The following is a 12,075-nucleotide window of genomic DNA, read 5'->3' as shown; positions in this document are numbered from 1 at the left end:
CCTGTTCAGACCATTCAAGGCATTTGGCTACCCACACATCACCAGGTGCCAAGAAAGAATGACTCTGGCCTTGGTACAGAAAAAACAAGGGAGCCCACTGGGACTGGAATTGCCTCTGGGTGCCTCGCCTCCTGGATCCCACGTTCAGAGAGTTCCATCACCAAGGAAGTGAGGTGAGGTCACTTCCTTCAGGGAAGTGAATGAGGTCACTGCCTTGGCAACCACTTTGTCCTAACAGTTGTTTCCAAGGGTCCCATGAGAGGGAGGCTGCCCCACCTTCCTGTGACATTTTCACAAGTCATAAAGGTCTATATACCCTAGGAGCCCGGGATCAGCAACCCACCCAGGCCTGATTGTGTCCATCTTCCCTGCATTGAGAAGAGAGAGGCTGATTCAGCCACATCCCTTCTTCCTCACTGGGTTGTTGGCCATGGAAGGTGACTTTAGACCTCACAGGTCCTACCTAGCTGCCTACATTGGCTCCAGGGATCATTTCTGCATCTACCTTTGAGCTTCTCAGCAGCTGGAGGATTCCCTACATACCTGTATGGCAAGATCAACTCAGGACCTGCTGTTATATGAAAATAGATTGAGGGAACAGGGTCTGCTTCAGGGTCATATCAGGTTCGATTTGGCTTAGGAGTCATTCTGCTGGATGAATACGGGGATTGGGCAACTGGGATATTTATAAGAATGGAAGGTGAAAACTAGGTAAGAGCTGAAGCACACAAGGGTGTTGGGCCCTTGATTTGGATACATAGTTTTGAATTATGTTCTGCAGAGGTGAATCCTCTAAATCCATATACAATGGCATAAGATCTTGTACCTGGGACCACTGAATGTGAAAGAGAACTTCCAGTGATATTGAGATAGTAGACAGGATTCCAGTGTAGGGTAAGGAAGAAGAGTGAGTTTAGGATTTGGGCAAAAGGCCCTTTTTGCAATCGAATGAATTTCTATTAGAGTGTATATGGGAATGTCAGCACACATGAAGAGTCAGTCACAACAAGGCACTTGGGGAAATAGATATCAATTGGGATGTTAGGAGATCGGGCAAAGTACAAAATGAGTGATAAGATCAGGGATATTTTCAACAGGGGGGTGGTTGAATACACTATCCTAGGAAGAAACAAGTGTACGCTCACCATAGGATTGAATATTGAAAACAATAGGCAAAGCGGACTTAGATGATTTTAGTAATCCATGCTCTCATTAAAATCAGGCTTTGGAAGAATCATAAGGTGAGTGTGAGTTTTGCATTTGGTGTCCAGAAGATGATGTGATGAAAGGAATTCAGGGAGGAGGTGACATGTGTATTTCTTCCACCATTTCTGGGAGCATGTTTTCAAACCCTGTCTAATTTAGAGTTTGGGGATAAAAATAGGTGCACCCTGGGTTTACGTATATAGAGATGATGCATGAATAGACCATAGGGTGAATAAAAAATATAACTGGTTACTATTTGAAATAATGGATTGAATTGATATTTTAAAAAATACATGAAATCTGGTATTCAGATAAACATTCAATCCAAGTAGGTGTACGTCTAGTGGTAATATTAGGGTTACTAATTACACCAAACTATGAGTTTTGCTTCGAAAATGATGATGGAATTCAAAAGTAATGTTTTATAAAAGAAATCTCATGAAAAAGCAAGTAAAGCAACATGGAGAAATACATGGGTTCTGATACAGGGAGTGAATGTAAGTGAATCATATGCATGTCAATTTGTGAATATTGGATGAAATGATACATCCTATGATACGAAGAAATAGGAATTTAACAATTTTGAATGAAAATTTACTTCAAAACACACATCACGTCCCGTGTGAATAGACTTTCATTGATGTTAAACTGGGTCACTTACTGAAGAAATATTAGGGTTAGTACTCAATATTCACTGAAGTTCATTTTGAGAATTCAGAAATGAATATGTATGTCAAGAAAATGTATATTTCTGAGAAATATCTTGTGAAAAGTTGATTATAAATCCACCCAGATGGACATTAAAGAATCAAGGTAGTATAAGTATTGACACAGAGATTCAATATTTCAAAGGGCAAAATGAAAAACGAGTCTAAGATATATGTGAACACGTGCCACATAACAATCTTCCACTGTCATCCACCACAATGCCTTGACATTACTATCACCCCAAATAAGACACAATGAGAGGAGAAGAGGAACAAAATCTGTGAATACATATCTGGAATTGGAAATTCTGAGGAGCTCACAAACTTGGGTGTGGCACAAGAGATCCCAATGGTAGGGGACAGGGTAAACATTCCACAAACATGGAACTTTGCTGGCCTAATGACTTCTTGACTATCTGCCTCTGACATTTGTGCACTAGAAATATAGCTTTGTGCTTTAGCTTCCTTTGCAGTGAGACCAGGAAAGCTTGGTCTCAGTCTATGTGAACAGGAGGACATGGTTTCCTATTTCCCAATACGAACAGGAGGCAGCAGAGCTGAATCCTCTCTTTGTAGGTAACTGTGGCCATTGGGGTATGAGTGTCTCCCTGGGGGGATTGTGAAGCCTTTGGCTCACAGTCCAGTTTTAATGGCATTTCTTGCAGCTTCCCTGGAAATTTGGTGTTTGTTTTTGAAATACATAAAGGTCAACCGGGACACAGTGCTGGAGGGAGCTCTGTCACGTGGGGTGAGTCAGGGTGTGACGGAAAAAACACAAACTGGGCTGCTACCCCAGATATCTTTCCCACTTGAGCGTAGCAACTTGATTCTGAGCATCGCACCAGATCCTCTCCCCACAACAACATGCCTTTACATTTTAGGGTCTGCTGGCTGCACCTTGTCAGTCACATGTCATTTGGATACCAATGACAGAACCACAGGGGCTCACCACAGATGTTGGTCACACACCTGCACTCCATTGCTCCAGACCCAGTTCCCTGCTGGCTCCTACTCACTGACATCTCTGTTCTTCACCATGGTCATGAATTCCACTCAGTCAAAAACGGCAATGGCGGGTTCAGTCATGATGAGCAACAGGAGATCTAAAGGTTCTCCAGGGATTTCTGGTCATGGGATTCTCAAAACCTTCATGTTATTGGCCTAGCCATATCTCAAGAATGAAGAAGTTGGCACTGTGGGTTTTGATTCATTCACGAGCCATTAAGGGTTGAGGAATCTCCTTTCAGTAAAAGCTCTGGAGATCGCATGCAGGCAAGGCTTTTCACGGAGTGGCGAAAGGTCACAGGAATCCAGGCCCATTGGGGGTCTAAAATATGAGGTTCATGTGAGTTTTGGCTCTCAACTATAGCTGAAAAGGCTTTAACAGCAAAATCATGTGAAATCCTGGCTGAGATTCCCAGTGCTGTGGAGGAAGCCACCCTCGGCCTAGATCTCAGTTTCCAAGGGCTCCTCTAATGCCTGGCCTTGTAAAATCCCAACTCGATTCATGGCAAGAGTTCTCTGAGATCAGTTCCAGAACTGAGTCTCTAATGGCATCACACCAGAGTTCAAGCTGAGGTGGACCCACTCATCTTTTCCAACCACCACACAAAAGACCACTATTCTAAGAAAAACACTCCCACATGTCCCTCCTCTTCTTCCATACAGATACTCATCATAACATTCTGGCTGGGGGTTTCCATAGGGGGAGCAGTCTAAGATGGTGTGCAAAGTAAGGTCTCATGCCCATCATGTGCCAAATGTCATGGTGGCCTGGACACACTTCCCGAGAAACAGGATAGATAAAATGGGCCTGTAGTTAATACTGCTCTGCTTCTCAAATTCGAGGCCTCCTGCCTGCCAGGGGTAGATTCTTTATGTGTACTGGACTCATGAAAACACCCAAACACCTGTGTGCTAGTTACTGGATGGCTTGCAACAACTCATTTGACCCAGAGGATCCCTGTTCTTACTTCATCGGTGTCAGGAGCCTGACCAGAGGAAGGCAAGAGACTTCATCCAATATTACACTTCTTTTTCATCCTTTTAGATGTGCATGGACACATGGGATTTTTCTTGAGTTTCCTGGGGTGCTGAGAATGTAATTCACAGCCACACACAGGGCCAAGAGTCTGATTCAGACACAGCCTTTACAAAGCACTTTACCTAAAAGGCACAGATTGGGCCTCTTCCTTTCCATTTGAAACTGTTTTCTGGAGGATTCCCAAAGGAGTGCCCTAAGGCAAACACCTCCCTGACATTCAGGGGAACAGAACAATAGGGAGGAAAGAAGCCTGGAGAAAAACTTTTCTTTAATTGAACACTGTGGCACTGACAGCTCCTAATCATGCAACTTGGGTGGCTATCTATGCAAGCAGGGATTCTCCAGAGAGATCCTTACCAGTCATGCTAATTTTTACTTTTCTGAGATGCTTGGCATTCCCGTCAGCAATCCAGTCCATGGCCTTGTCACAGAGCTTGAAGGTGGTACCCATCTTGTTCACAAAAACACGAACCCCTTCAGAGAGTGGCCAAAATTCTGGAAGAATACAGGTACTTGGGATCTTGGTAGGTGTTTCCCATCTGCAAGACAAGCAGCAGTCCATTCATCAATTGGCCTTGAGGAGTCCTGCAAAGATTTCCACTAGACAGGACACATTCACGGCTGCATTCTTCTCTCTACTCTCTTTAACCACAAACCCAGTGGGATCCACTGACTCTATAGAATAAAGACTCACTAGTTAACAGTCCATTTCAAACCAACAAACAACAACAACAACAAACACGTTTTTCCTACATGATCTCAGAACATGAGTCAAAATGCCAAATTGAAACACACACCCACTAAGACACACAAACCACCCCTGTATTTGGTCTGCATCTATCCACTCTGACCTCTGACTGGTGGGTGAAAATTTGTTCCCCAGCAGTGGCCGGTCCTGTCTCAGCTCTGGTCTCCCTGGCCATCTCTGTGTAGTTGTCAGGAGCCAGCAATGAGCCAACACTTCTTTCTCAGGAAAGGCCCCTGTTCAGACCATTCAAGGCATTTGGCTACCCACACATCACCAGGTGCCAAGAAAGAATGACTCTGGCCTTGGTACAGAAAAAACAAGGGAGCCCACTGGGACTGGAATTGCCTCTGGGTGCCTCGCCTCCTGGATCCCACGTTCAGAGAGTTCCATCACCAAGGAAGTGAGGTGAGGTCACTTCCTTCAGGGAAGTGAATGAGGTCACTGCCTTTTCAACCACTTTGTCCTAACAGTTGTTTCCAAGGGTCCCATGAGAGGGAGGCTGCCCCACCTTCCTGTGACATTTTCACAAGTCATAAAGGTCTATATACCCTAGGAGCCCGGGATCAGCAACCCACCCAGGCCTGATTGTGTCCATCTTCCCTGCATTGAGAAGAGAGAGGCTGATTCAGCCACATCCCTTCATCCTCACTGGGTTGTTGGCCATGGAAGATGACTTTAGACCTCACAGGTCCTACCTAGCTGCCTACATTGGCTCCAGGGATCATTTCTGCATCTACCTTTGAGCTTCTCAGCAGCTGGAGGATTCCCTACATACCTGTATGGCAAGATCAACTCAGGACCTGCTGTTATATGAAAATAGAATGAGGGAACAGGGTCTGCTTCAGGGTCATATCAGGTTCGATTTGGCTTAGGAGTCATTCTGCTGGATGAATACGGGGATTGGGCAACTGGGATATTTATAAGAATGGAAGGTGAAAACTAGGTAAGAGCTGAAGCACACAAGGGTGTTGGGCCCTTGATTTGGATACATAGTTTTGAATTATGTTCTGCAGAGGTGAATCCTCTAAATCCATATACAATGGCATAAGATCTTGCACCTGGGACCACTGAATGTGAAAGAGAACTTCCAGTGATATTGAGATAGTAGACAGGATTCCAGTGTAGGGTAAGGAAGAAGAGTGAGTTTAGGATTTGGGCAAAAGGCCCTTTTTGCAATCGAATGAATTTCTATTAGAGTGTAAATGGGAATGTCAGCACACATGAAGAGGCAGTCACAACAAGGCACTTGGGGAAATAGATATCAATTGGGATGTTAGGAGATCGGGCCAAGTACAAAATGAGTGATAAGATCAGGGATATTTTCAACAGGGGGGTGGTTGAATACACTATCCTAGGAAGAAACAAGTGTACGCTCACCATAGGATTGAATATTGAAAACAATAGGCAAAGCGGACTTAGATGATTTTAGTAATCCATGCTCTCATTAAAATCAGGCTTTGGAAGAATCATAAGGTGAGTGTGAGTTTTGCATTTGGTGTCCAGAAGATGATGTGATGAAAGGAATTCAGGGAGGAGGTGACATGTGTATTTCTTCCACCATTTCTGGGAGCATGTTTTCAAACCCTGTCTAATTTAGAGTTTGGGGATAAAAATAGGTGCACCCTGGGTTTACGTATATAGAGATGATGCATGAATAGACCATAGGGTGAATAAAAAATATAACTGGTTACTATTTTAAATAATGGATTGAATTGATATTTTAAAAAATACATGAAATCTGGTATTCAGATAAACATTCAATCCAAGTAGGTGTACGTCTAGTGGTAATATTAGGGTTACTAATTACACCAAACTATGAGTTTTGCTTCGAAAATGGTGATGAAATTCAAAAGTAATGTTTTATAAAAGAAATCTCATGAAAAAGCAAGTAAAGCAACATGGAGAAATACATGGGTTCTGATACAGGGAGTGAATGTAAGTGAATCATATGCATGTCAATTTGTGAATATTGGATGAAATGATACATCCTATGATACGAAGAAATAGGAATTTAACAATTTTGAATGAAAATTTACTTCAAAACACACATCACATCCCGTATGAATAGACTTTCATTGATGTTAAACTGGGTCACTTACTGAAGAAATATTAGGGTTAGTACTCAATATTCACTGAAGTTCATTTTGAGAATTCAGAAATGAATATGTATGTCAAGAAAATGTATATTTCTGAGAAATATCTTGTGAAAAGTTGATTATAAATCCACCCAGATGGACATTAAAGAATCAAGGTAGTATAAGTATTGACACAGAGATTCAATATTTCAAAGGGCAAAATGAAAAACGAGTCTAAGATATATGTGAACACGTGCCACATAACAATCTTCCACTGTCATCCACCACAATGCCTTGACATTACTATCACCCCAAATAAGACACAATGAGAGGAGAAGAGGAACAAAATCTGTGAATACATATCTGGAATTGGAAATTCTGAGGAGCTCACAAACTTGGGTGTGGCACAAGAGATCCCAATGGTAGGGGACAGGGTAAACATTCCACAAACATGGAACTTTGCTGGCCTAATGACTTCTTGACTATCTGCCTCTGACATTTGTGCACTAGAAATATAGCTTTGTGCTTTAGCTTCCTTTGCAGTGAGACCAGGAAAGCTTGGTCTCAGTCTATGTGAACAGGAGGACATGGTTTCCTATTTCCCAATACGAACAGGAGGCAGCAGAGCTGAATCCTCTCTTTGTAGGTAACTGTGGCCATTGGGGTATGAGTGTCTCCCTGGGGGCATTGTGAAGCCTTTGGCTCACAGTCCAGTTTTAATGGCATTTCTTGCAGCTTCCCTGGAAATTTGGTGTTTGTTTTTGAAATACATAAAGGTCAACCGGGACACAGTGCTGGAGGGAGCTCTGTCACGTGGGGTGAGTCAGGGTGTGACGGAAAAAACACAAACTGGGCTGCTACCCCAGATATCTTTCCCACTTGAGCGTAGCAACTTGATTCTGAGCATCGCACCAGATCCTCTCCCCACAACAACATGCCTTTACATTTTAGGGTCTGCTGGCTGCACCTTGTCAGTCACATGTCATTTGGATACCAATGACAGAACCACAGGGGCTCACCACAGATGTTGGTCACACACCTGCACTCCATTGCTCCAGACCCAGTTCCCTGCTGGCTCCTACTCACTGACATCTCTGTTCTTCACCATGGTCATGAATTCCACTCAGTCAAAAACGGCAATGGCGGGTTCAGTCATGATGAGCAACAGGAGATCTAAAGGTTCTCCAGGGATTTCTGGTCATGGGATTCTCAAAACCTTCATGTTATTGGCCTAGCCATATCTCAAGAATGAAGAAGTTGGCACTGTGGGTTTTGATTCATTCACGAGCCATTAAGGGTTGAGGAATCTCCTTTCAGTAAAAGCTCTGGAGATCGCATGCAGGCAAGGCTTTTCACGGAGTGGCGAAAGGTCACAGGAATCCAGGCCCATTGGGGGTCTAAAATATGAGGTTCATGTGAGTTTTGGCTCTCAACTATAGCTGAAAAGGCTTTAACAGCAAAATCATGTGAAATCCTGGCTGAGATTCCCAGTGCTGTGGAGGAAGCCACCCTCGGCCTAGATCTCAGTTTCCAAGGGCTCCTCTAATGCCTGGCCTTGTAAAATCCCAACTCGATTCATGGCAAGAGTTCTCTGAGATCAGTTCCAGAACTGAGTCTCTAATGGCATCACACCAGAGTTCAAGCTGAGGTGGACCCACTCATCTTTTCCAACCACCACACAAAAGACCACTATTCTAAGAAAAACACTCCCACATGTCCCTCCTCTTCTTCCATACAGATACTCATCATAACATTCTGGCTGGGGGTTTCCATAGGGGGAGCAGTCTAAGATGGTGTGCAAAGTAAGGTCTCATGCCCATCATGTGCCAAATGTCATGGTGGCCTGGACACACTTCCCGAGAAACAGGATAGATAAAATGGGCCTGTAGTTAATACTGCTCTGCTTCTCAAATTCGAGGCCTCCTGCCTGCCAGGGGTAGATTCTTTATGTGTACTGGACTCATGAAAACACCCAAACACCTGTGTGCTAGTTACTGGATGGCTTGCAACAACTCATTTGACCCAGAGGATCCCTGTTCTTACTTCATCGGTGTCAGGAGCCTGACCAGAGGAAGGCAAGAGACTTCATCCAATATTACACTTCTTTTTCATCCTTTTAGATGTGCATGGACACATGGGATTTTTCTTGAGTTTCCTGGGGTGCTGAGAATGTAATTCACAGCCACACACAGGGCCAAGAGTCTGATTCAGACACAGCCTTTACAAAGCACTTTACCTAAAAGGCACAGATTGGGCCTCTTCCTTTCGTTTGAAACTGTTTTCTGGAGGATTCCCAAAGGAGTGCCCTAAGGCAAACACCTCCCTGACATTCAGGGGAACAGAACAATAGGGAGGAAAGAAGCCTGGAGAAAAACTTTTCTTTAATTGAACACTGTGGCACTGACAGCTCCTAATCATGCAACTTGGGTGGCTATCTATGCAAGCAGGGATTCTCCAGAGAGATCCTTACCAGTCATGCTAATTTTTACTTTTCTGAGATGCTTGGCATTCCCGTCAGCAATCCAGTCCATGGCCTTGTCACAGAGCTTGAAGGTGGTACCCATCTTGTTCACAAAAACACGAACCCCTTCAGAGAGTGGCCAAAATTCTGGAAGAATACAGGTACTTGGGATCTTGGTAGGTGTTTCCCATCTGCAAGACAAGCAGCAGTCCATTCATCAATTGGCCTTGAGGAGTCCTGCAAAGATTTCCACTAGACAGGACACATTCACGGCTGCATTCTTCTCTCTACTCTCTTTAACCACAAACCCAGTGGGATCCACTGACTCTATAGAATAAAGACTCACTAGTTAACAGTCCATTTCAAACCAACAAACAACAACAACAACAAACACGTTTTTCCTACATGATCTCAGAACATGAGACAAAATGCCAAATTGAAACACACACCCACTAAGACACACAAACCACCCCTATATTTGGTCTGCATCTATCCACTCTGACCTCTGACTGGTGGGTGAAAATTTGTTCCCCAGCAGTGGCCGGTCCTGTCTCAGCTCTGGTCTCCCTGGCCATCTCTGTGTAGTTGTCAGGAGCCAGCAATGAGCCAACACTTCTTTCTCAGGAAAGGCCCCTGTTCAGACCATTCAAGGCATTTGGCTACCCACACATCACCAGGTGCCAAGAAAGAATGACTCTGGCCTTGGTACAGAAAAAACAAGGGAGCCCACTGGGACTGGAATTGCCTCTGGGTGCCTCGCCTCCTGGATCCCACGTTCAGAGAGTTCCATCACCAAGGAAGTGAGGTGAGGTCACTTCCTTCAGGGAAGTGAATGAGGTCACTGCCTTGGCAACCACTTTGTCCTAACAGTTGTTTCCAAGGGTCCCATGAGAGGGAGGCTGCCCCACCTTCCTGTGACATTTTCACAAGTCATAAAGGTCTATATACCCTAGGAGCCCGGGATCAGCAACCCACCCAGGCCTGATTGTGTCCATCTTCCCTGCATTGAGAAGAGAGAGGCTGATTCAGCCACATCCCTTCTTCCTCACTGGGTTGTTGGCCATGGAAGGTGACTTTAGACCTCACAGGTCCTACCTAGCTGCCTACATTGGCTCCAGGGATCATTTCTGCATCTACCTTTGAGCTTCTCAGCAGCTGGAGGATTCCCTACATACCTGTATGGCAAGATCAACTCAGGACCTGCTGTTATATGAAAATAGATTGAGGGAACAGGGTCTGCTTCAGGGTCATATCAGGTTCGATTTGGCTTAGGAGTCATTCTGCTGGATGAATACGGGGATTGGGCAACTGGGATATTTATAAGAATGGAAGGTGAAAACTAGGTAAGAGCTGAAGCACACAAGGGTGTTGGGCCCTTGATTTGGATACATAGTTTTGAATTATGTTCTGCAGAGGTGAATCCTCTAAATCCATATACAATGGCATAAGATCTTGTACCTGGGACCACTGAATGTGAAAGAGAACTTCCAGTGATATTGAGATAGTAGACAGGATTCCAGTGTAGGGTAAGGAAGAAGAGTGAGTTTAGGATTTGGGCAAAAGGCCCTTTTTGCAATCGAATGAATTTCTATTAGAGTGTAAATGGGAATGTCAGCACACATGAAGAGTCAGTCACAACAAGGCACTTGGGGAAATAGATATCAATTGGGATGTTAGGAGATCGGGCAAAGTACAAAATGAGTGATAAGATCAGGGATATTTTCAACAGGGGGGTGGTTGAATACACTATCCTAGGAAGAAACAAGTGTACGCTCACCATAGGATTGAATATTGAAAACAATAGGCAAAGCGGACTTAGATGATTTTAGTAATCCATGCTCTCATTAAAATCAGGCTTTGGAAGAATCATAAGGTGAGTGTGAGTTTTGCATTTGGTGTCCAGAAGATGATGTGATGAAAGGAATTCAGGGAGGAGGTGACATGTGTATTTCTTCCACCATTTCTGGGAGCATGTTTTCAAACCCTGTCTAATTTAGAGTTTGGGGATAAAAATAGGTGCACCCTGGGTTTACGTATATAGAGATGATGCATGAATAGACCATAGGGTGAATAAAAAATATAACTGGTTACTATTTGAAATAATGGATTGAATTGATATTTTAAAAAATACATGAAATCTGGTATTCAGATAAACATTCAATCCAAGTAGGTGTACGTCTAGTGGTAATATTAGGGTTACTAATTACACCAAACTATGAGTTTTGCTTTGAAAATGATGATGGAATTCAAAAGTAATGTTTTATAAAAGAAATCTCATGAAAAAGCAAGTAAAGCAACATGGAGAAATACATGGGTTCTGATACAGGGAGTGAATGTAAGTGAATCATATGCATGTCAATTTGTGAATATTGGATGAAATGATACATCCTATGATACGAAGAAATAGGAATTTAACAATTTTGAATGAAAATTTACTTCAAAACACACATCACGTCCCGTATGAATAGACTTTCATTGATGTTAAACTGGGTCACTTACTGAAGAAATATTAGGGTTAGTACTCAATATTCACTGAAGTTCATTTTGAGAATTCAGAAATGAATATGTATGTCAAGAAAATGTATATTTCTGAGAAATATCTTGTGAAAAGTTGATTATAAATCCACCCAGATGGACATTAAAGAATCAAGGTAGTATAAGTATTGACACAGAGATTCAATATTTCAAAGGGCAAAATGAAAAACGAGTCTAAGATATATGTGAACACGTGCCACATAACAATCTTCCACTGTCATCCACCACAATGCCTTGACATTACTATCACCCCAAATAAGACACAATGAGAGGAGAAGAGGAACAAAATCTGTGAATAC

Source organism: Urocitellus parryii, chromosome 16 (genome assembly GCF_045843805.1).
Source record: "Urocitellus parryii isolate mUroPar1 chromosome 16, mUroPar1.hap1, whole genome shotgun sequence".
Classification (NCBI taxonomy): domain Eukaryota; kingdom Metazoa; phylum Chordata; class Mammalia; order Rodentia; family Sciuridae; genus Urocitellus; species Urocitellus parryii.
Note: the sequence above shows the minus strand (reverse complement) of the source record.